General features: G+C 37.1%; 1 protein-coding gene and 1 pseudogene across 2 annotated transcripts in view; one reads left to right on the top strand and one right to left on the bottom strand.

The window, feature by feature from the left end:
• Ppp2r5e (protein phosphatase 2 regulatory subunit B'epsilon) overlaps positions 1-27017 on the bottom strand; it is a 165655-nt gene that overhangs the window by 121833 nt on the left and 16805 nt on the right. The gene's annotated exons all lie outside the window — the stretch shown is intronic.
• LOC113180351 (small nucleolar RNA SNORA40) lies at positions 22187-22303 on the top strand (annotated as a pseudogene).

The raw sequence follows: 27017 nt of genomic DNA, 5'->3' as shown, positions 1-27017 counted from the left end.
TTGAATAATTTTTATATACGTACTTGAAAGGTTAACTGTTAACAACAGAAACAAACACCAATATGGAAGACTACAAAATGAATCAATTAGAAGCATGACAGATCCTAGCACAACAGCAGCTAAAACAGATATTTATTTGGGCCAGAAAAAGCCTTAAGTGCTTTGAGCATGTTAACTCATTTGTACTCATAACCCTCAATGCACATTCTATTATTATCTCCTAATTTACAAATTAGGAAACCAAGAAGGAGACAAATTAAATGATAAATGCACAGGGAGACACTTGCATGAGGGACAGCCAGGTTTTGAATCAAGGGACTATAACCCTATCATCTACACAGAGAATGTGCACAAGATATAAAGATGGGAGAAAAGTACATGAAATGCCCAGAAGAAGTAAATATAGAAATAAAGAAAGTAGGGCTGGGGATGTGGCTCAAGCGGTAGCGCGCTCGCCTGGCATGCGTGCGGCCCAGGTTCGATCCTCAGCACCACATACAAACAAAGATGTTGTGTCCGCCGATAACTAAAAAATAAATATTAAAAAAATAATAATAAAAGGGAAAAACTTCTAAAAAAAAAGAAATAAAGAAAGTAGATTGGTGGTTGCCTGGGGCTGGGGAGAAAGTAGATAGGAGTGGGAAATGACAGCTAATGACCTGGGGTTTCTTTCAGAAGTGATAAAAATGTTCTACACTTAGATTGTGGCTCTAGTTATACAACTCTGTGAATATACTAAAAACTAATGAATTATATATTTTAAATGAGTGAACTGTGTGATGTGTGAATTGTATCTTAATAAAGCTATTCTTAAAGACAATGGTAACATCTATTCAAAACTAGACAATCAGAAGAAAAGATGGAGAAGATGGTTCTGTAAGTTGCTAGTATTAAAAGAAGCAGTTTAAATTCTCTACTTGTGCAACTTTGTGGGAGAGGAATACAGGGGAATGATCCCAGGGCTACTTAATCACTGAGCCACACCCTCAGACCTTTTTATATTTTGCTTAGAGACAGGGTATCACTAAGTTGCCTAGGGCTTCTCTGAATTGCTGAGGCTGACTTTGAACTTATGATCCTACTGCCTCAATAGAGCCACTATCACTAAAATAAATAAATAAATAAAGCTTAACGAATACACACCAAAATGTTTGAAGTGGCTATCATCTCTGGAGATGAGATTGTTACAATCTTCTTTTCATGTTCACTTGTATTTTTTACAGTAACACACACACACACACACACACACACACACGTATGTATATATGTATATATGACTTCTGTATCTTTTAAAAACTCTTTTTTATAGTAAAACACACACATACCTACATTCAGCTATTTACATATTAACAGTTTATAATTTTTTTTCCTTTGTGTGCTGCTGAGGATGGAACCCACTAGGGTTCTATACCTAGCCTCTGACTTTTGTTGTTGTTGTTATTGTTGTTGTTGAGGGGGCAAAATTCAGAAAAAACTAGTTCAAGGGTTCTAACTGGAATCTTTACATCAAATCTTTAGCAATGGGGCTGGAGTTGTGGCTCAGTGGGAGAGCACTTGCCTGGCATGTGTGAGGCCTTGGGTTCAATCCTCAGCACCACATATAAATAAATTAATTAAACAAAAGATCCATTTACAACTAAAACTATTTTTTGAAATAGCAACTAATACATTCCATAAAATAATATGCAGTCAATAGAACTTCAGTGGTTCTACTTGTTACACACCTATCAAAATGTAACAGATACAAAACACTAGTAGAAAAAATAACTCTATAAAAAATTTTTTTCAACAAATGTAAGGCTCTGTGGCCAATCTGAAATCATTTTTTAGCACAATCTATTCTTCTAATTAAAAGATAAATCATATCATCATATTTTTCTACTATATGAAATAATATAAACATTAGAAGAAAAAAAAACTGAATATAAAAGTTACTGGGTGCTATGAAGAACAAAAAAAAATTTAAGATTATTCCTACTTTCAAGGCATTTAAAACTTCATAGATTCAGGCACAGTGCACACACCTGTAATCCCAGCAGCTTAGGAGGCTGAGGCAGGATGATCACAAGTTCAAAGCCAGCCTCAGCAATTCAGTGAGACCCTGTCTCTAAAATACAAAGTAGGGCTGGGGATGTGGTCCAGTGTCCCCCGAGTTCAATCCCTGGTACCAAAAAAAAAAAAAAAAAAAAAAACCATGCATAGAGTGAAATGGATGATTTTTTACATTAAAGAGAGAGGAAGCCAGGGTGGTGGTACACACCTGCAGTCCCAACTACTCTGGAGGCTGAAGCAAGATGATTGCCTTAACTCATGAGTTGAAGACCAGCAAGGGCAAATAGGGAGAGACTCCATCTCAAACATAACAACAAAAGTTGCACATAATATTATACCATGTAGGAGCTGGGGTTGTGGCTCAGTGGTAGAGTGCTTGCCTGGCATGTGTGAGGCACTGGGTTCCATCCTCAGCACTATATAAAAATAAATAAGTAAAATAAAGGTATTGTGTCCATCTACAACTGTGTGTGTGTGTGTGTGTGTGTGTATATATATATATATATATATATATATACACACATATATACATATATGTGTATATAGAGAGAGAGACTTAAAATATATAGTATATTTTAAGTATATTATATTTTATAAGTATATTATATATAAGTATATTATATAAGTATAGTATATTTTATATAACTAGTATAGCAAGACAGTAAATGGAAATGGACTGATGAGCAATACAGACCATAAATCAGAAATTATACACTAAATACCTAAAAGAATCACATAGGGAAAATTGGCAATATTTTATAAAACTACCTATGCACAGAGTTTGGAGGAAAGCACCATCAAGGAGAACTAGATTAGACAGATAAGATTTTTTAGGAAGCCCACCTCCTAGGCCAAGTTCTATGGAGATAGAAGATAGATTTCCATTGTAGGGAAAATGAATATAGCAAAGGCACTGAGGCCATCAAAGAATATGGGGTATGAGGCACCAGCTGGCCCATGTAGGATTAGAAAAGAACATTGTGATGTTTCCAAATAAACCGCCAATCTGTGACTCATGGCATCCAAACCATCTGGCCTGCACTTCCTCAGGTAAGATGTACTGAGTAAGCAAGACTAGGAAACATAGATGAAAAGCAACAACTGGAGCCATTTCCTCAGGTGATTCTTCTGCACAGTGGGATTTGAAAACAACTGTTCCTTCAGCTGGGGATAATGCTCAGTTGGTAGAGCGTTTGTCTCACATGCACAAGGCCCTAGGTTCAATCCCCAGCACCAAAAAAAAAAAAAAAAAAAATTAAAAACATATGTTCCAGAGCAAGGAGATAACACAATAAGAAAGTAATAAAAGCAGCTGGGCATGGCAGTGCACACCTGTAATCCCAGCAGCTGGTCAAGCTGAGGCAGGAGGATCACGAGTTCAAAGCCTGCATCAGCAACTTGCCAAGGCCCTAAGCAATTCAGCAAGACCCTGTCTCTAAACAAAATATTTTAAAAAGGGCTGGGTTTGTGGTCAGTGTTTAAGGCCCCTGGGTTCAATCCTAGTACCAAAAGAAAAAAAAAGCAATAAAGGCAAAAACAGTACACTAAAATCACACGCTTATACTGCAAGGAAAGACACTGTCTTAAAAGAGATTGTTTTAATACTTCCTACTGTTATCCTTCACCTAAAGCATTTTAAAGTATTACATATTTTAATGAATTTCATAGCTGAAAACCATAAACAATTTGTCTCCTCTTAGATATAATGAAACTATGAGAATTGTATGAGGGCTTTCAAAGCCCTTATTTAGGAGGTTCAGATGGATGAATAAGAGGGAAAACATTTGGAAAAATTCCCAATCAGCTCAAGCACCCTGTTAAGGCCCAAATGGGCTTTACTAAGAAACGCCTGGTTTTAAGAGCAAAGCAAAGCAAAACAGAAAAACCTCTTTGAAGTTCTAATTAAGCAGGCAGTTCTGAAGTCACATGTCAGTGTCCTCTGAGTCCAAAATCTAAATACATAAGTTCATTATTCAGAAATGAAATCTGGGGCTGGGGATGTGGCTCAAGCGGTAGCGCGCTCGCCTGGCCTGCGTGCGGCCCGGGTTCGATCCTCAGCACCACATACCAACAAAGATGTTGTGTCCGCCGAGAACTAAAAAATAAATATTAAAAATTCTCTCTCTCTCTCTCTCTCTCTCTAAAAAAAAAAAAAAGAAAAAGAAATGAAATCTGTTTAAAAGGGCCAGAAAGTATGAGAAGTTCTGAATGATTCTATGAGCTACTTCCAAACTTCTTTTCCAAAACAATCTGTCACAAGGACAGATTATTCCTACCATACTACCTATAGGGGCTTAAATGCAAGAACAGTCACTTGCATTTAAGCCCCTATATCTACTGTACAAATTATAAAGTTCTGATTTCTCCAAACACCATTTGTTTCTTTGGAAGAGTTTTTCTTGGCAATCAAAACAACTCCATCTAAGAAGTCAATCAAGTGATTCTTGAGGACTATTTACTCAGCATGTTAGATGTTTAGAGGAATGAAATAGAAAAAATAAAAATCTTATAGTCTAACTGGGGAAGGAAAACCAACACCCATGAAAAGCAACAACCTGCAGAGTGCAAGTTCCTTGCCCATCTTAATCATAGCATAAAATATGTGTTCAATAAACACTGTTAAACAAATTGAGTCATTTTTGTCACTGCAGCATCTAGCACAAAGTATGCTGAATAAATACATGATACCATGCTATGTTTTGTATGACTTAGGTTAAGAAGTCAGAAATCATTGAGGATCAATATAATCAAAAAATGCATCATGGGGGGCTGGGGTTGTGGCTCAGCGATAGAGCGCTCACCTAACACGTTCAAGGTCCTGGATTCAATCCTCAGCACCACATAAAAATAAATAAATAAAATAAAGGTATTGTGTCCAACTATAACTAAACAATAAACATTTTAAAAATGTATCATGGGGAAAGCAATCTCTTTAGTTGTGAAATCTTAGAACTGAAAAGAAAAAAAAATTTTTTTTTTTTTTTTTGGTCCCAGGGATTGAACTCAGGGGTACTTAACTACTGAGCTACACTCCATAGTTCCTTTAATTTTCTATTTGAGTCAGGGTCTCATTAAGCTGCTTAAGGCCGCCTCAATAAGGTATCAAGGCTTGAGATCCTCCTTCCTCAGCCTTCTGAGTTGCTGGGATTGTAACAGCACACCAGCACAAACTGCTCTAAAAGAAATCTTAAAGCATTACTAAAATCATCTAATCTTGTAACTCCCAAAGAAGTTTCCAAAGTTACTAAAATCAGCTTTATGGCTCTAAAGATCAAAAGGTAATTAAACTTGGTGGTGATTTCTTTAAAACAGAGGAAATCCACATGAACTGATGTTATCATAATATAGTGACAATAACCGCCTGCTCACACACTGAATGCTTCACCATTCACTCACCTCCCCCCCAAACACTCAAAAAACCAGGCAAGGAGGCTGTGGTTTTGGTGCCAGCTATCTCCAAACAGTCTCTGATAAAATCTGGAATGCAAACTGGAGAATATTCTTTACTGAGCATTGAAATCTTCAGAGCCTTCTGAATATACTCTACAATTATAATCTAAGCTGGCTCGTGAAAACTAACAACCAGTAATCTAAAGTAAATGTGCTCCCTTTAACTTGACAAGAGTTCCACAGAGCAATTAAAGCATTCTATCAGATGATATTTACTGGCCACCTCATACTGTACCATTACACCTGCCAAAAACTGAGGTGGGGACACAGTGGACAAGTTATCAAGTGAAAGAGGAAATACTATAAATAAATTACTAATCGATATGAAGGTTATTATAATGTGAAATATATACCTTAGGAATCCAAGCAAGGAAATAACAACTTTGCATAAAAAGCCAGGCAAGGCTTTCAAGAAAAGGTATTGTTTATTTCATTCATTCATTCAGCAAAAGGGCCACCAGACGCTGCATAGTACAATATAAACATTTCTTTAGATTCTAAAAGAGTATTTACTACATAAAGAGAGGTAGGGGATGTGGAAGGCATTCTCAGTGAAGAAAAAAAAAAAATTCACAGAGTCATGAAGTAGGACAATGATATGACTGACTTAGATTTAGGTGAGACCTTCAACTTGAGATGGAGTACAGAGAAGATACGCTGAAAAAATAGAGTGATCAGTCTGTAAAAGTTTTAAATGCCAAATAAAAGCATTAGATTTTATCTTTCATGGACAGGAAACAGAAGAACATTTGTGTAGAGGAAATAATATAATCAACTTGGGTTTTTGAGGAAAATATCTGGGGTAGGGGGAGGTATTGAACCCAAGGGCACTTAACACTAAGCCACAGTCCTCTTTAATTAAGACAGGATCTCACCAAGTTGATGAGGCTGACCTCAAACTTGTGATCCTCCTTTCTCAATCCCCCAACCCAGGTCACTGGAATTATAGATATACATCATGCCCAGAAGAAAAGATCTCTTTTGTGGAGCACAGATTGGTGTGGCAGGGCAAATTATCATGAACATGCTGTCAACCAGCATGTTCATCGAAAAACTGACTAAAACCCAGGTATTCTGAATCTTAACACAACAACTCAAAATCAGTAGGGGTTAAAAAGCAATGAACAGGGCTGGCGTTGTGGCTCAGTGATAGCACACTTGCCTAACAAGCGCGGGGCCCTGGGTTCCATCCTCAGCACTACATACAAACAAATAAAGGTATTATGTCCAACTACAACTAAAAAATAAATATTTAAAAAAAAAAAAAAAGCAATGAGCAAACTGGGTACAGTGACACACACCTGTAATCCCAGCGGTTTGGGAGGCTGAGACAGAAGGATCGCAAGTTCGAAGGCAGCCTCAGCAAAAGCAAGGCGCTAAACAACTCAGTGAGACCATATCTCTAAATAAAATACAAAAATAGACCTGAGGATGTGGCTCAGTGGCTGAGTGCCCCTGAGTTCAATCCCCAGTACCCAAAAGAAAAAAAAAAAAGCAATGACCAAAAACAATCAACTAAAGAAAAAACAGATAATCGGTATATAGAGAAAGGACAAAGCACTGAGTGGCAGAAAATATCCATATGTCATCTTTTTGATTAGAGACTTGCTCCAGAATACAAAAAGAATTCTTAACCCGGGGTAACTTAAAAAAAAAAAAAAAAAGGCAAAGGATTTGAATAAACATTTTTCCAAGAAGATATACAAATTGGCCAAGAAGCTCAGGAAAAGATGTTAGTCAGGGAAATGCTAATCACACCAGTATGGTGGCTATAATTGAGGTAGGGGTTGTTGCTCAGTGGTAGAGCATTTGCCTCCTATGCCTGAGGCACTAGGTTCGATCCTCAGCACCACATAAAAATAAAAAATAAAGATATTGTGTCCATCTACAACTAAAAAAAAAAATATTTTTAAAAAATGATGGCTATAATCAAAAAAGAGCATGGCTTAGCAAGGCTGTAGAGAAACAATCCCTCGGAGAGTACTAGTGGTAATGCCAAATGGTGCAGCAACTTTGGAAAACAGTTTAGCAGTTCCTCAAAATGTTAAACAAAGAGTTATCTTATGACCTAGCAATCCTGCTCTTTTGTTTACCCAAAAACAAACTTGAAACTATATCCACAAAACTGGTACATGAACATTCATACTAGCATTATTCATAAAAAAACAAAAAGTGGAAACAACCCAAATGTTCATCAACTGATAAATGGATAAACAAAATAGGTATGATGGAATATTACTTGACAATAAAAAGGAAAAACTAAAACATGAAGAAATTTTAAAACCAGATGCTAAGTGAGAGACCTTAGTCACAAAGGGTAACATATTACATTATTCTGCTTATATAAAATGTCCAGAATAGCCAATTCTATACAGACAGAAAGTAGACAGATCAGGAGTAGCCTTGGGATGAGGTTGTCAGGGATAGATGTAGGAGAATGAGGCATGATAAACAATGGATAAGGAATCTTTTAAGAAGATAAAATGCTCCAAAATTGAACCATGGTGATAGCTGCACAACCCTATGAATATACTAAACATTGTAAGTTGGAGAACTGTATGGTATATAAATTATATCTCATTAAAAATGTTAAAATATAAAAGCTATCAAAAAGAGATTGGGTATTTTAGGCCAGGGAAAAGAAAATGGAAGGGCAGAGAGAGGTCAACAGAGTGAGTCACAGGAACTGCCTCAGAAATGCAGCTTAGAAACACCACACTGTCTGAGAGAACAAGAATATTAAACACACACCCATTACTTCCTGTTCTAGGTGCTAATGCATGCTAGGGAGGAAAAATCTCAGTAGCTCAGGTAAGCACTGAGCAATAAAGAACTATGAATGGGCTTTCAAAACCTCCTCAGATACCTTAGAAAGTTATTTAGGGCATAAGAAGCCAACTTTGAGTAGGAAGCCCCTGCTAAAAACCCATCTTTCCTGCCATCCAATTGCTAGTTGCCTTCAGGGACCCCTTTAAGAAGTCACAGGATAAGCTTGGAACTCCTCCCTGAAACAATTAGCTTTACTAAAAACAGCAACTTTTAGAATGGAAAAAAAAAAAATCCACAAATTGAGCACTAATCTGAAAATCCAAAAAATTTTAAGTGCAATATAACCTCACAAATAGAATATTCCAAACATGGCCTATGTCAGTCAAAAAGCAAGCACACTAAAAATAGTGCATAAAATTATCTTTTATATGTATAAGGAATATATGAAACATAAATGAATTTCATGTTCAGACTTGGGTTCCATCCTCCAAGATATCTCATTATGCATATGCAAATATTCAAAAATCTGAAATCCAAAACACTTCTAGTCCCAAGCATTTCAGATAAAGGATACTCAATTCATAACCAATTATGAAATACAAAACTCCCCAAATTTTTAAACTAAAAACTAGACTTCACAAAGAAATTACAGGGTCATTCTCTTATGCCTCGGGGCACTTGACTGGTTAACTTTGAGAAACTAGGCCTCTATCATAAACCAACAGGAATGACTCAATTCTTTCTCAGCCTTAGTTTATTTATATCATTCCTGTTTGTGGAAACCTAGCTTCAGGGCTTCTATTTGCCCTTGGAATCCAAAGCGATTGCCTGAACCAAGCCTGCAAACCCGCTGTTAAACGCCCATCCAGCTCCACTCTCAAACACACATGCTCTTTACACACACAAGGTTTCTCTCTCTGCCCATCTAGCTCTTGACCTTGATTACCAGGTGTGGGGTTTTCCCTCCTTGCATACTTTGCATACTTATTTGGAGCCACTGTACACATGTAAAATGTCCTGCCCATTCCTCTACAAAGCATGTCACTGACTATTCCCAACAGCTTCAGTCTTTGTGAATGCTGAGCAACCTCTTCCCTCTGGCTATTACCCTTCATTCTTTCCCTCTCACAAACAGCATTCCATATTCTTGTAGGGGCCAAAATGTCATAGAAGACTACGCTCTAGGTACCCGTTTAAGTCCTTGTAGTATCATCATTTTCCTGAATTCTTGAGAAAAATATGTCCCCTAAATATGAGGTAATACTTACTGCCTTAGCATCTACTATGTGCTCTACTTTGTGATATGATAGTAATTAGCCTCTTACACACAGCATTTAATCTTTAGAACAACTCCTAAAATGCAACTCAACTGTGCTACCCCACCACCTTTTTTTTTTTTTAACCACCAAGGAAACTGAGACATATAGAGGTAAAAGTTAAATAACTTTTCTAAGATCACTCCAACAAGTAAATAGTACAAGTGGATTTAAAACTTTAGCTGGTCTGACCCCAGAATGTATATTCTTAGTCCTTTCCTTTCCTATCATAATAGACCAGAATCCAGAACAGTTCCATAATCCCTGCAGTCATTTTCAGCACCCTCATTTCACTGAATTATTTGCTTTGATTCCCAGCTTTCTAACTCAACCAGCTTGCTGGAGATGCAATGGCTCACGCCTGTAACCCCAACAACTCCAGAAGCTAAGGCAAGAGGATCACAAGTTCCAGGCCTGCCTCAGGGACTTAGTGATACCCTGTCTCAAAATTTATTTTTTTTTTAAATATTTATTTATTAGTTATTGGCGGACACAACATCTTTGTTTGTATGTGGTGCTGGAGGATCGAACCCGGGCCGCACGCATGCCAGGCGAGCTCGCTACCCCACATCCCCAGCCCCCTGTCTCAAAATTTAAAACCCAGCTTTAGGATAACAAAACATAGTACACACCCATCCACTTCTGAATCATGAGACAGCTCCAAACAGAATTATCCAAAATAGCCAGAGAAAGGAAGCAATAAGTTTCATGTCTCAGTTTATCCTCTTCAAAATTTACATTTTAGACTTCAAAAATGATTCTAATCCAGTACAAGTTAGTACACAGGAGCACATTTTCAGATACTTACAAATTGGGAGGATTTAATACGAAAATCAGTAACTAATTCAAATCAAAGGTTTGAAAAAATTAGATTTCTCAGATTATTCAAATTCTGAGGCAAATAAATAATGCTGCTGGGCACAGTAGTACACACCAGTTATCCCAGTGGCTCTGAAAGCTGAGGCAGGAGGATGGAGAGTTCAAAGCCAGCCCAGCAACTTAGCAAGGTGTTAAGCAATTCAGTGAGACCCTGTCTCTAAATACAAAATAGGGCTAGGGATATGGCTCAGCAGTCAAGTGCCCCTGAGTTCAATTCCCAGTACAAAAAAAAAAAAAAAAGAAAAATTGCTGATGAACTTAGATCATCCCACTGTGAATTATAAATACTTCCATTATTAGACCAGTAGAGTAGAAGAAAAGGACTAGGGGAGAGAAGGGAAAGAGGAAGCATTGGGGACTGAAATGGAGCAAATTATATTCCACACACCTATGATTATGTCAAAATGCACCCCACTTTTATGTATAACTATAATACACTAATGAAAGCATTAAAAATAAATAAAATAAAAATACTTCCATCATTTTGCTTCCATGGCTCATGTCCCAGTTATATCTTAGTCTATCATATGCACTATAATTTTTTAAAAATCATAATTGTCTTTATTTTAAAATATTCTGTGATTCAGATTATTTTATGAAGCCAAAGTGCCTTTCCTCCTATTCATCCTTATCCATCTCATTATTCCAAATAAGTGGACTAGCTATGTTACAAACACATGCCTGCATATGGTAAACTGTGGATGAACAGAATCCAGATTCAAAGCCTGATAATCAGTTATGGGAAAGTAAGTGAGGGACAAATTACACTTAGAGGACAACAATTTCATGCCTGGGTTGGGTAAAGCTCAGAGGAAATTTAGCACAGTGGGACATAAGCAATTTGATACATAGGCCTGAGTAAAAATCACTTTGGGGTTTGCAGGAATTTCAAGATTACCAGGAGATAGTAACAACTACCTTAGCCTCTACGATCCAGCTTAGAGTATCTGCTCCATGTTCCACCCTCCTCATAACACAAACCTATATATATTTATGCATTTACATAAACAAGAATTATACAATAATTATATTCCTAAAGACTAAAATATCATCAAACTAAAAATCTGTTAAAAATTTAAGAGGGATAGGATGAATCCTTCATTAAGATCATTAGGCTAGTCTAGCTGAGCATCAGAACAGGGGAGATCAGCTGCCTCTAGCCCAGCAAGATTGAGACTCAGCCATCATTTCAGCTATCAGGAGGAGCCACCACCTAATTTTTTTTTTTGGGGGGGGGGGGGGGACTGGGGATTAAACCCAGGAGCACCTTACATCTGAGCTAGCTACATACCTGGCCCTTTTCATTTTTTATTTGAGCCAGGGTCTGGCTAAACTCTTTAGGACTTCACAAATTGCTGAGACTGACCTCCAATTTACAATCCTCCTGCTCCAGCCTTCTGAGTTGCTGGGATTACATTGATGCCCAACTTGAGTTCTAATTTTAAAAGTTTACCATGGCTGCTCTGTGGAGCATAAGGACAAAGATGGAAGCAGAAACCCTGTTAGCAGGCAAAAGATGACAGTGGTTTAGGAGGTGACAGAGGATGCAGTAAGAAGTGAGTGAATTCTAGATACTTTTTTGTTGTTATTTTTTACTTTTTTTTTTTTTTTTTTGGTGGTGCTGGGTATGAAACCCAGGGCCTTTTGCATGCAAGGCAAGCACTTTACCAACTGAGCTATACCCCAACCCCCTGAATTCTAGGTAAGTTCAAAATAGAGAATATCCACTGAACCGATATGATGCCATCAAGAACATTTATAGCAGACTGCAAAAAGGGCCACAGATTCTTTCCATCCTTATACTCATGCCACTTGTAGTACAGTTTTAGAGCTCCTCCTATGACGAGTAGGGAGTCTTTTTCTATCCTTGGAATTTCCAGATGCCTTGTAACTTGCTTGGGCCAGTGAGATAACAGCAAACATAATGCAAATAAAAATGTGAAAAGTGCTTAACACATGTGCACTTTACCTCTCCTGCTGCTCTAAAGAAGTGCACAATCACCATGTGGAGAAGCCCACGCTAACCTGCTAGGTAAACAAGACTCACAGAGCTCAGGGACTCCTACAGCCCCAGCCAACCAACAGTCAGCCTTAGATACATGAGTGACTCCATCAACTGCCAGCTGACTACAAGTACATAAGCAAGACTGAAGGAGATAAGATCCATCCCACAGCTAATCCCAGGCCCAATTGCCAAACCACAGAATGGTGAGCTAAATAAATGGTTGTTGTTTTAAGCCACCAAGTTTTGCAGGGGGTTGTTAAGCAGCAAAATCTGATTCAGTAACTAAATATCCTAAAAATCAAATGCAAACCACTAAGCTCTCTTGATTTCTCTAATAGTATTACACAAAAAACAAAATTTCAATCTTAAAGTAAATTTACACAGAATGGGCATGGTGTTAATGAGCTGATGAGTAGAAAAGGAAAGAACATAATTTACAAATTACTGTGTAGCTCGTTAAAGTATAGTATGACAACCAGGAAGCCGAGTACTTTGTGCAATGAAAACACTAAGAATTTCAGAAAACTATGAGAATAAAAAATTTCATACCAACAGATTGACTTTTTAAAGTCCTACACACTATTTCTTAAAACTACCAAGTACTTGACCCTCCTGCCAAAAATCGAAAATAATACTTTTCCAACATTACCTGTATAGATGAACAACTTAGTTCTCGTTACAGAAAAGAAACCAATTATGTCAAAGAGGTCTCAAGTTGTACTTCTCTTTCTTAGCTGATACAGTTGGATAGGCAAAAGGATGATGGGTGGGTAGATGGAGGATGGATGGAAGGACAGATAAACATATATATCTCAAATAATAGAGCATAAGCATTTACAATGTATTGAAAGACTCCTCTACAGGAGGAGTCTTTCCTCACATTGTAACTTACTATATAAAGGCTTAATCTAATGATCACCAGTGTTCATATATTTTTGCTACCACTAATTTGCTCACTTCCTATTAGTTGGAAAGCAGCCAGATCTAAAACACATGACTACCCTTATGTTTTTTTAGCCTTTTTAATGTCAAGGTAGAAAGTAAAATCTCCCATTCCTATACCTCAAAATTGATCACTATTAACTGGGCATGATGGGGCACACCTTTAACACCAGCGGCTCAGGAGGCTGAGGCAGGAGGATCACAACTTCAAAGCTAGCCTCAGCAACAGTGAGGTGATAAGCAACTCAGTGAGACCCTGTCTCTAAATAAAATACAAAATACAATGTGGCTCAGTGGTCGAGTGCCTCTGAGTTCAATCCCTGATACAAAAAAAAAAAAAAAAGGATGATCACAGTTTCCTTGAATCTCCTTCTATTTCTAAATCTAATCATCAGATGCTACAATTTTTAGAACTAAAATATTATATATTTATAATTCTGGGGCTGGGAATGTGGCTCAGCAGTAATGTACTTTTGCTACTAGGTATCAGGCCCTGGGTTCCATTTCCAGCACTTCAAAAAAATAAATAATAAATTATTTTTCTTTCCTCCCCTTGCTGCCCCTGTGGTCAAGCAGAATGGTCCCACATGAGTAATCTGCCATCAGAGCTTTCCAAACTCTGATGTTCAGTTTAAGTATTAAAATGGCTTGATTTCACAAATAGCTCATCCATGATCACCAAAGAGAAGCAGTAAGACCCCACTCTCCCTAAAAAGAAAAAACAAAGAAGAAACAAAAAAGGAAATTTAACTATTAAATAGCTTGGGGGGAAATTACCTTTTTTGGATCTGAAACCAAAATTGTTTGGATGGCTAAATGAAAATACTCACCAGAGTTTATGGACCCAGTTTATATTTGACATGTGGAAATGAATCTCTTGGAAGAAAGAAAATTCCTGGAGACAGATCTTGATTACCCCTGTTTCTGAATATATACTCACCAAAGAAAGGCCTCTCAGGGTCATGCACTAGCCTATTTAGAATATATACTGTACCACTTTCAAGTACAAACCACAAAGACAAACTGAGTCTTATCAAATTATGCATTTCTCAGGAAATGAAGAGCCTGGAAAATGAAGTTTCTAGTAATAAAGAAAATCTCTGCAAATACTTTAAAATCTTTCTAAAATATGAAATACCAAGTATGCTTCTCATGTTAAGAATTTAGAGGACCACAATATATCCTTCCTGCCACCTCTTAATTATACACCATAGTGAAGGGATGGAAGCACAGATTGCCTAAAATTCACTTCTTCCTGGGGCTGGGGATGGGGCTCAGGCGGTAACGCGTTCGCCTGGCATGCGTGGGGCGCTGGGTTCAATCCTTAGCACCACATAAAAATAAAATAAAGATGTTGTGTCCACCGAAAACTAAAAAATAAATATTACAAAAATTCTCTCTCGCTCTCTCTCAAAAAAAACAAAATTCAATTCTTCCTGTGTATTTAAAAAAAAAAAAAAAGTAACAATTGAGGTGGTTGAGAGGCTGGAGATAGAAGAAGGAAAGAATTCCTAACCCAACAAACACAAACTTTTCCATTTTACATTTTTTTCTTTTTTTTTTAACTATTTTTGCTTTTCTAAAAAAACTTCTCCTTTTTAGTTACATTTGTTTATTAAAGAATTAAAAGAAGCTTTTTAAATTTCCTGAAAACTTATTAAACAAAAACATAGACTGTCCATCTAAGAGGAAAGAGAAACTACACAGAAGACCAGAATAGGAAATTTATAGAGCTTATCTTTCATTAATCATGATGAGCCAGAACTGGTGTCTGAACTGACATATATCCATATAAGGCAAGAGTGGCCAGGGTGAGAGAAAGTACTAGAATACCATCCTCTGTCCCATAGCTCACTCCTCCACTCACATATGCTCCATGTACTCACCCAGGAGACTGTATGAAGACAACACTCTTTAGGTCCTGGATTCTAGATTAGCGTTCCCTGTGGTGATTTCAAGAAAGGAGTTGCTAAGTGCCATGTTAGTGCCAGCAACAATTCTTAAGGAATGGCAAATACCTACCCAGTCTAAGCACAAGATGTGACAGGATACTGAGTTGGTTTTATTATCAAGGCTGCACTGAAATTCATTTAATGCCTGTATACTGTTTTCTGCTTTTCAAAACTAATCAAATAAATACTATCCAATAAAGACCCCATTAAATCTTGATATATGAAACACTGTCAAATTCATTTATTCTGTCAACATTTTATTCCATATCTCCTACACACTAGACACTGCCAGCATCAGACACAGCTGAAGAGACTCATAATAAAACTACAAAAGGAAACTTCCTCTCAAAGCCTTTCAAGTGTTTGGCAACCTGTGACAATCTCAGCCCTTTCAAAGACTATTCTGTCCAAAGCACCGTGACCTTCCTGTTAGTGGAGGTGGTCACAATCACAAACCTTTGTCTTTAAAGCTATACTCAGTTGATTACACAAATGTTTTATACAAAACACTATTTATAAATTAAAAAAAAAACTCTAGAAGAATATTTAAGGGCTGGGGATATAGCTCAGTTGGTAGAGTGCTTGCCTCCCATGCACAAGGCCCTAGGTTCAATCCCTAGCACCATTAAAAAAAAAAAAAAAACATTTAAGATATAAACTAGAAAATAAAAAAGAATGAAAATACTGTACTAAAAATTAGTATAGCTTTATATACAATATAAAAAGGATGGTTTCATTCAACAAGTACTCATTGAGCAGTGAGGATGTAAGGAGATACTATCCTAGACATTGGGAATGGTCATGGACCCTAACCTCATAGGTGGAATAATGACAACTGTCAATGAGCAAGTACATACTACATGTCAGGTACTGCTCTGGGAATTTCACACACATTACCTCTCAAATGAATCCTGAAAGGAAGATATTATCACCACTTCACAGATGAGCAAACTGAGGCACTGAGAAGGTCATTTGTATAACTAAGATCACCCAGCTTACAAGGAAAACTGGATGCAATTCCAAGATGTCTTCTAACTCATAAACCTCTTACCAGGCTGGAGTTGTACCTCAGTGATAGAGTGATTGCCTAGCATCTCTGACACTAGCATCTCTGACACTAGGTTCGATCCTCAGCACTACATAAAAATAAAAGAATAGCCACGTATGGTGGTACACACCTGTAATCCCAGCAGTTCAGGAGGCTGAGACAGGAAGAGCCTGAGTTCAAAGCCAGCCTCAGCAAAAGTGAGGCGCTGAGCAACTCAGTGAGACCCTGTCTCTAAATAAAATACAAAATAGAGCTGGGGATGTGGCTCAGTGGTTGAGTGCCCCTGAGTTCAATTCCCAGTACCAAAAACAAACAAATAAATAAACGAATAAATAAAGGTATTATGTCTATCTACAACTAAGAAAATATATTTTTTTAAAAATTAAAAATAAATAAACCTCTTCCCATAACTTTAAGCATCTTTGTGTCTTAATCATCAACCTCTCTAGCATCCCAGATGCTTCTTCTATTTCTAACCTGGCTATAGTTCTGTATGGCCTAAATAAGCCTGCAAAACAACTAAGAGAGGGAAAAATATGAAGAGGAAAAAAAGATAAGTCAAAATGTATTTTTCCAGTACAATCTGTCTTGTCCCTCTCCCTCTATGTCTGTCTCTATCTCTCCCTCCCCGAACCCCCATGCCCTTCCTGGTTCCATATCCTGAGCTGCTTTTCTCCAGGGAATAGGCTATCTATGGACTGACACCTATAAAATCATTACAAATGCTGCTGCCAACTGTACTAGCCAATGACTACACCTCTAACCTTTCCTCGTGTGTGTGGAGGAAATGCATTTTCTCAGTTCAACTTTGATGGCTGCATCACTTCTGCACTATGTATTCTAGAAGGTTTAAAGACTTATCTTTAGTACCTGTATTCTTATTCTCTACATTTACTTTCAGTTGTTTTGTTTTCACAATTTTCTGTTAATGATTATTTAGTTTTCTAGTTTGTGGAGAAAATTATTGGAAAATTGTTCTTCACTTATTGTCATTTCTGAGAGTATAAGATCAATTTTATAATTTTGAGAAAAAAATGTTAATGAACAGAGAGGGAAAAAAAACTACAGGCACTGCTCCTCAAACGTCAATAAAGCTGGATTCAAACAGTACTTACCTAAAATGACTAAAGCTTTTACTTTCTAGTCTCTGGGCCTTTATTCATTTTTTTTTTTTTTAATGGAGACTGAACCAAGGCACTTAACCTCTGAGCCACATCCTCAGTCCTTAAGATAGGGTCTTGCTAAGTGGCTTAGAGACTTCCTAAATTGCTGAGGCTGGCTTTCAACTTGCAATCCTCCTGCCTCAGCCTCCTGAGCTGCTAGGGTTACAGTCCTGTGCCGCTGCACCCTCAAATTCTTTAGTAGAACATAACTTCAGCATCTACGAGCTCAAGAAAGGAACATGGAAGAGAGAATTCTGGTTGACATCTCAGTCCAATCACACTTACTAAACTGTCAATGACTTCTTAAAGCCTTCATTTCTCTTATTATATGCCTACTTCAAAAACCTGTATATTTTGCTTTTATGAACATGTTCATTTGGCCACTTATTTTATTTGAATTCATTATGAAAGAAAAAAATCTACAAGGTGAATACATTTTCTAGCCTTGATAGAAGCTGTAGACATGTCAATGACAATAGTCATTATCTTGAGATAAGTATAAAAAAATTAGTGTTTGGGGGGCTGGGATTGTAGCTCAGTGGTAGTGCGCTTGCCTAGCACGTGTATAGGCCCTGGGTTCGATTCTCAGCACCACATACAAATAAATAAAATAAAGGTACATCTTCAACTAAAAAAAAAATTGTTTAAAAATTAGTGTTTAGGACATTATAATAACCATAACAGTCCATGAAGGAGAAAAATAATTTAAGTGTAGAAAGACTAAATACAGGTTTCACTGCTAATCAGAATTACATGTGCACAATCCCTAATTTCAGTGCATAAAAATAACTAAGTAAAAATTCACAGATGATGAAAAAAATTAACACATGAAACTCATATTCTAAACCACCTACTTCAAAGATACTATTTTGCAAAACTCCTTCTAACTTCTTCAGATTTTTTTAAGATTTTTTTTCAATGTTCCCACTTGATAAAAGTGCAATGTTAACAGCTACTTCCTAAGTATATGCTTCACAATTATCACATACATCCAACTCTCCAATCTCTAACCCCTCCAACTCACCACATACACCAGTTGGGAAGACAGGTGAACACAATGTTTTAACATCTGTCAAGACGCAATCAAGCTCACACTTGGCTAGACTAGTCCTTGTGTTTAGTAATATACTAATTTTGGCAGTTTCCAAATGTTACTTCACTCAAAAATTCTTTTTAAATGCTTTTTAAAGTTTATCAAGCAAATGTAATAGTGATATATTATTTTATTTTATATAATCAACAGATGAACTAAAATTTTTTTAAAAAATAAATACCCACTTTCTTAAACAAAATATACAAAAAGAAATCATCTTTACAAGATCAACTTGAGAATGAAATAATAAGACTCAGATAATAGTATTTATAAATAGATAATAACAGCAACAATGAAAAAGACAACATTTATACAGATATAGATATATGTATATATCTCACTTACCATGAACTGGGACATGTTCTAACTATTAGCTACACTAACTCACTCACTCCTCATAACTACCAGGTTCTTTTTTTTCTTTTTTTTTTTTAATTTTAATGTGTCTTAGTTGCTAATAGACCTTTATTTTATTTATTTATACGCAGTGCTGAGAATCAAACCCAATGCCTCACACGTGCTAGCCAAGTGTGCTATCTCTGAGCCGCAGCCACAGCCCCATAACCACCAGGTTCTTAACTACTCATGTTCTTGAAATCAATCAAGTAAAACTTCATGATTAGCCCACCAAGAAAAAGGCAAATACGTGGTCAATTATCCTCACATTTATGGACAGAAAGGGTATAAAATCATTAACTATAATACCCTGATGTGAAGAAATAATTCTCTTTTTTAATTATTTTTTTAGTTATAGATGGACACTATATCTTTATTTATTTTTATGTGGTAATAAAGATCGAACCCAGAGCCTCCTATGTGCTAGGCAAGCACTCTACCACTAAGCTACAACCCCAGCCCAAGAAATTATTCTTTTAATAGAGAATACACAATTGTAAACAGCCTTCTCAAATATATATATGAGATACTCTTCTAACCAAGAAATATAAGTGAAATATACTACATTATCACAAATGAATAAGAATATACCACTAAGTAAAATTGCAAAGAAACATTTCACCAAGATTATTTCTAATTTCACCAAGATTATTCTAATATCAAGTATACATCTGTACTCACCAGAATGCACATTGTCCAATTAACTATGACTAAAATAATTTTGAAATTCACTGACCATTTAAGTATAAAAGTGGTCATGGAAGAACTGACTATCAAAAACTCCAGACTCCATGGTCTTTTTATTTACTTTGTTAAGACTACCACAGGTCAGAGACTGAAATAATCAAAGCTGATGCTTTTTTTCTATATGTAGACCATCACAAATCCAGTTCCACTTCAAGCATTGGTACTAAAACACACTCCATTCCATTTTTACCACTCACAAAAAATGGAGTAGAGATAACTCTCAATAATTTACATTACAACATTTCAAGAAAATTTTAAATTGGTGAGTGACAAAGAGGCGGGCACTCCACCGCTGAGCCACATCCCCAGCCCTATTTTGTATTTTATTTAGAGACAGGGTCTCACTGAATTGCTTAGCACCTCACCGTTGCCTGTGTAAATGTTTTTACTACTGCTTATACTCATTTATTGAACTCCAATTGGTGCTGATAATTTTAGTTCTAATATTCTAAACAGAATTAAATCTCCTGTACCCACTATTCAAATAGTAATTCATAACACAGAAAATTAAAAACATCCAAAAACTTAAAATTATGCACTTTAATAACCCAGTATCATCTATACAGCACAGAGATAAAGCTACAGATGAATTTCACTTACATTTTTAAAAGACAAGATATTTTTTCCATTTTCAAATTAAAATTGTCATTTTTCCCTAAAACAAACAATGATTAAAGTGATTTGTTTTCAAAAAAGCCACAGGACCATAATATATGACAAGCATAATGCCATCATGACAAAAGAACTTTTTAAAATCACAACTCCAACAATAAAACTATCACAAAGCAACCTTCCACAATAATGCTATTAATCATCACATTGAACATGGAAAAAAAGCATAACAAAGAATATATAAACATGAGAGGAAATGTTATTTCTCATAACTGACAAGGGGTCTATGTGTAATATATATATTTTGTGGTTGTATTACTTATGGATCTACAAATGCCCTTAAGAGGAAGGATAAACTCTCTACCTCAGCCTGGATTATGTGGCCCCTGACAACTTTAATAACCCACCCAGTCTCTGACCTCCAGCTCTCATGACCTTTTTTTTTTTTTTTTTAAAGAGAGAGTGAGAGAGGAGAGAGAGAGAGAATTTTTAATATTTATTTTTTAGTTCTCGGCGGACACAACATCTTTGTTGGTATGTGGTGCTGAGGATCGAACCCAGGCCGTACGCATGCCAGGCGAGCGCGCTACCACCTGAGCCACATCCCCAGCCCTAGCTCTCATGACCTTGAGAAGAAATTCATCAACCTACATGCTCCATCTTTTAGATTTCAGCATAAATATCACTTCCTCCAAGAAGCCTTCCCTGGGGCTACCCAAGTTTCCCAATAGAACTTAGCATTATTGGAATTGTCTTTTTAGTCAATTCATGTCTTCTCTTTCTAGAATAACAGACACCAATCCAATTTTGCTTATCACTAAGCTCCCAAAACAGCGTCTAGTATACCAACAGCTCAAAAGAAATTTGTTGAGTGAATGGATCACAAAATATTATGCATATTATTTAAATAAGAATTTAAGTTCATTGGAGGAGATTCAATTAACCAGCTCATATGTAGATTCCTTTCATAGTTGTTTACTTCATACATGCTTTGAAAACCATTTATACACAATCTTTTACAATCAAGCCTCCCCATAATTCAAGAGAATAGGTGAAATCTACCATTCCCAAGCTCTAGTATCTCAAAAGTATATATGACATATAGAACATCCCATTAAACCAGAAAAGCCAAAATTCCACAATTATTTGAAATATGTTTTACAATGTTATGATGTAAATGTAAATACAAAGAAATACAGCTGTCCCACATTTTGAGGGAGGGAATGCTGGGGACTGAACTCAGGGGCACTCAGCCACTGAGCCACATCCCCAGCCTTATTTTGTATTTTATTTAGAGACAGGGTCTGAGTTGCTCAGCACCTCGCTTTTACTTAGGCTGGCTCTGAATTCACGATTCTCCTGCCTCAGCCTCCCAAACCACTGGGATTACAGGTGTGTGCCACTGTGCCCAACTCTGTCCCATATGTTTTAAAAGCAGAACTATGAGAGGGCTGGGGTGGTGGCTCAGTGGTAGAGTGCTCGCCTAGCATGCATGAGGCACTGGGTTCGATCCTTGGTACCACATAAAAGCAGAACTATGAGAAATGAAGTGCAAAGTTTTCTCAACAGCCAAAGGCTACATCAGGTTCCTCACAGCTGAAAAGTTCCAGACAGATTTCTCAAGAATCAGCCACATCCCAGACTAAAGCGACTGAGTTTTAGAACTTCATTTTAATTGGTTATGATTACAATATCTTTAAGCTTTCTTAAGAGTAAAATGAAAATCAATATTAAATGTCAGGTTATCATTAAAGGCCATAGTAGCACTTGGGTATAGTTTTTAACTTGTACACAAAGACTTACAGACAGGTGCAAAAACTAAATCTTTTTATAACCCATGAATTCAATATGAATCTTGACACATATAAGGAAGAATATTATGAAACCCAGGACAGTTCAAAGTGATGGGAATATTGATAATCATAAGGATTATGCCAGGACTGAATTGTTGATGATAATCTAAAAAAAAAGAGCCAGACAAAGTTGTACATTTCTGTTAATCCTAGATATTCAGGAGGCTGAGGCAGGTGGATTCTAATTCCAAGGCCAGCCTGGCAGGCAACTCAGCAAAACCATTTCTCAAAATAAACAATAAAAAGGGTTGGGAATATAGTTCAGTGGTAAAGCTCCCCTCGGTTCAGTCCCCAGGACCAAAAAAAAAGCTAGGATGAGAGTTGAAATCTCAGTTATACTGATTGAATATTCCAATTTTTAAGGGGACATCAAGGTTTTTTTTTTTTAAATGTCTAGATTGAAGATAATGGGAAAATTCCATAGATTTGTACTACTCTTGAGTGTGATAGTTTAGAAATGAATGTGACTTAAACTCATTCTGGTTTAGGAATGGTGTCAGACATTGAGAACTAAGCATATTCATCTACTCTAAAAATGATCCAAAAGTAAACTGCTTTAAGAAATCAGACTCCTGCCTGGTGCAGTGGTGCAAGCCTGTAATCCCAGCAGCTTGGGAGGCTGAGACAGGAGGATTGCAAGTTCAAAGCCAGCCTCAGCAATGACAAGGCCCTAGGCAACTCAGTGAGACCCTATCTCTAATAAAATACAAAATGGGGCTGGGGATGTGGCTCCAAGGTTGAGTGTCCCTGGGTTCAATCCCTGGTACCTCCCCGGCCCCTGCAATAAAAAAAAAAAAAAAAGAAAGATAGAAAGAAAGAAAGAAAGAAAGAAAGAAAGAAAGAAAGAAAGAAAGAAAGAAAGAAAGAAAAGAAAAGAAAGAAAGAAATCAGACCCCCAAGATCTTCAGTGAAGAAGTTTTATTCTTAAATATGTGCATAATTCAAAGGGAAATAAAAGCCCATATAAAAGAACTGTGCGCTGACCAGGATAACTGTGGATTAAGCACAGACTCTTTACAAAAGGGCTACTTTAAGATGTATCTTTTTTTTTTTTAAAGATGTATCTTTTTTTTTTTTTAAAGAGTGAGAGAGAGAGCGAGAATTTTTTTAATATTTTATTTTAGTTTTCGGTGGACACAACATCTTTGTTTGTACGTGGTGCTGAGGATCGAACCTGGGCCACACGCATGCCAGGCGAGCGTGCTACCGCTTGAGCCACATCCCCAGCCCAAGATGTATCAACCTTTAGAGGAACTACATGGGCAGTGGAAGAAGTAAAAACATGAAATTCCTCAAATAAAAGTGTGTTGATTTTTTTTTTTTAGTTTACTATAGTGATACAGACACATCAATGTTCATAACAGCTCAATTTACAATAGCTAAGCTATAGAACCAACCTAGATGTCCTTCAGATGAATGTATAAAGAAAATGTGGTACATACCACAATGAAATATTAGTCAGCTATAAAAATAAATGAAATTATAGCATTTACTGGTAAATGGATGGAACTGGAAGCTATCATGCTAAGTGAAATAATCCAGTCCCAAAAAACCAAAGGCTGGATGTTCTCTCTGATACACAGAGGCTGACTCACAATAGGCGGAAGGGGAGGCGAGGAGGGTGGAGGTTCACCAGATTGGACAGGGGAGAATGGGAGGAAGGAGGGAAGGATGGGAATGAGAAAGACAGTAGCATTAATCAGACATAACTTCCCTATGTTCATTTACGAATATACAACCAGTGCTAACACTCCACATCATGTACAACACAAGAATGGGAAGTTATACTCCATGTATGTATGTCAAAATACATTCTACTGCCTGACATGTACAATTAAAAAGAATAAAAAAAATTTTTTTTGAGACTAGCCTGGACAACAGAGGAAGACCCTGTCTCAAAAATAAACAAATAAGCAAACAAACAATATAATTTTAAATTGTATTGATTTTTATCAAAACATCAAATTAATAGATAGCATTTTTATGTTTTTATGTACCAGCTAAAAAAATAAATATAAGCTGGACATAGTGACATGTGCCTATAGTCCTAGCTACTCAGGAGAATCACTTGAGCTCAGGAGTTTGAGACTAGCCTGGGCAACAGAGGGAGACCCTGTCTCAAAAATAAGTAAATAAATAAATAAGCAAACAAACAATAAATATAATTTTTTAAATATATTGACTTTAGGGGCTGAAGATTTAGCTTAGTGCGAAAACACTTGCCTAACATGCTCAATGGCTTGAGTTCAATTCACAGAACAAAAAATAAAGGAAGGGAAGGAAGGGGAAAAAATAAACAAACAAACAGCATACCAGTTATTTCTATCAGCTGTAGACACAGCTGAAAAGGTAAATGTAGACGGATAGCTAAATGGAAGACAGCACAGAAGGGGGAATACTAAAACTTCCTTTTTACTTAAAAGGTCCTGTGTCAATCTGTTTCCAAGTTTTTTTGACTATTGTTCAAAATTAGGGATAAACACCACACCTTCTGATCCATGTCTATCTTTCTGAAAAACTAATTTAATGAGGCAAAGGCTAAAAGTAGCCTTTTGACCATCAAAAAAACTTCCCTTTTCCTATAAATGTCCTTGGTTTCAAAATATTCATTCAAAAAGAAAAGTGTTGTGTGCCTATAATGTGGAAGGCAGGCAACAGCTGTGATTTCTACAATGCTAAGACAAGATAGCTCCTTAGGAGCCTGAACTCACTGCATTTCCTCATAAGGTATGGCAGAGGAGAAGCCCCTACCACTGCCAGACACTGCCCTCTGCCCTTGGTAAAAGGCCAATTCCAAAGCCTATATTTCCTTATTAGAAGATGGTACTTCACCTGAAATGATGCCAAGTCCCAATCTTTTTCCATGTTCTTTTTACTGTTTTTAACATATTACTTTGAACAGTGTCTTAGGCACAAGCAACCCTGAATTAATTAAATTAAAATTTAACATCGCTGCGCGCACTGCATATTCTGAACAAGATCTGGATCCACACAGCTGACTTCAAAAAGATCAACGGCAAACAGAAAGAAAGAGAACACATATTTATTAAGCAACTGACCAAGCATCACCCAGTCTGCCCACCTTACCTCCCTTACTCCCCACAACAACCTGGGGAAATAGGATTTCAATTTTACAAAAATGGAAATTAAAGCTCAAAGAGGTTAAATAAGTTTTCTCAATGCACAAAGCCAGAATTAGTGCCCAGTCTTGAGCGCAGCCCTTTTCCCACAATAAGTGGATTCCCCAAAGACAGAAAGATGAATGAATGATAAAGGACACCACTGCCGCAGTGTACCAAACCCTTGTGCACAACCCTGTTGCTGTCATGCCTTTATGGGGCCAGTCTTGAGTCAAATAGGAGTCAGAGAACCATCTTCTCCCTCTCTACCCCATCCTACTCCCTACCCAGCCTGCTCAAGGAGCCCAGAGTCCTGGTCTGCTACTGTATCATGACTCTTCCCCATCACCCCCAGAGCGTTGTTGCTGGTTAGCTGTTCCCATGGCTCTTCTCCGGTTTCTTTCCTGCTTCAGTCTCCTCACAGTTTTCATGGTTCTTACTAGAGTTGATACAACACAATTCATTTAGTACATCATCCCAGCACAGAATGAGTGAGAGCTAGGTTAGCTCCAGTTCTCATCTGGGTACCTTTATGCTAATGGCCACAACAGAAAAGGCACTGACTTTGGAGCCAGAAGAGCCTGGAGTCCCAATCCCAGCCCTCTCTGCAGGAGTGGGCAAGTTCCTTGGTTCCCAGTTAACAGCAAACACGCCTTGCTACTGGTGTTGCTGGAAGGCTTAAATGAGACACCATGTGGTACACTGCCTGGCACATAGCAGAGCCAACAGATATTAGTTCTCTCCTTCACAGGCTGCCAAGATATTTCTTTACGAGCAAAGACAACCTGAATTTCCCCTCTCAACTTCTAGGTCTACAGCTGTTCTGGATAAAAATGCTCTTTTACAGGCACACTCAATTTTACCACTGGTACTCCTATTTACCCAACTTAAATTTTCAAATGATACCAATCAAAAAATCTGCAAATAATTACACTGCAGTCACACAGCAATTTCTATCTTCAAACACCTTTTAAAATTCTGTTTGGTACCAAAACAAATGAAAAATTGGAAACAACTTACAGAACAAGAAACTCCTAGTCATGAGATCTTCTTATACAGATCTGGATTATAATAACAAATTCTCTCTAAGAATTTAAGAAAATCTAAGAAAACTGATGCCTCCCATCCAGAGCAATAATTGCTAGCCTTTGGTGAACTCCTTGAGAATCTAAAGAAAGCTTTACATCTTTGCCCAGAAAAATGTCAGTCTGCACAGAAAACCAAAATACTGGCTGAAATCTCAAGAGGATCAAGGGCCCTCTAAAACTTATCAATTAATCACAAGGTATGAACCCTCAAATAAGAACCATGTCTGATACTCCTTACACTGGTAAAATTCTCAGTTCAGACTTTGTTTCTTAAGGTATAATAAACTCAAACCTCAAGAAGGCAAAAGTCAAAAGACAAGTTTTCTCATTTTACTATTCCTGACTCTCTGTGGTTCAAAACAAAATGCAACAAAACTAACATGTTAGGTTTAAAACCTCAAGAGAAGGTTTTCTCTCAATTTTTGGCAGTACTGGGAATTGAACTCTGGGCCTCACATATGCTCAACAAATGCTCTACCACTGAGAAATATCCTCAGGTTTTTTCTGAAAATTTTAAGACAGGTCTCACCACG

Source organism: Urocitellus parryii, chromosome 6, assembly GCF_045843805.1.
Source record: "Urocitellus parryii isolate mUroPar1 chromosome 6, mUroPar1.hap1, whole genome shotgun sequence".
Taxonomy (NCBI): domain Eukaryota; kingdom Metazoa; phylum Chordata; class Mammalia; order Rodentia; family Sciuridae; genus Urocitellus; species Urocitellus parryii.
This window is presented reverse-complemented; position numbering and strand designations above follow the sequence as displayed.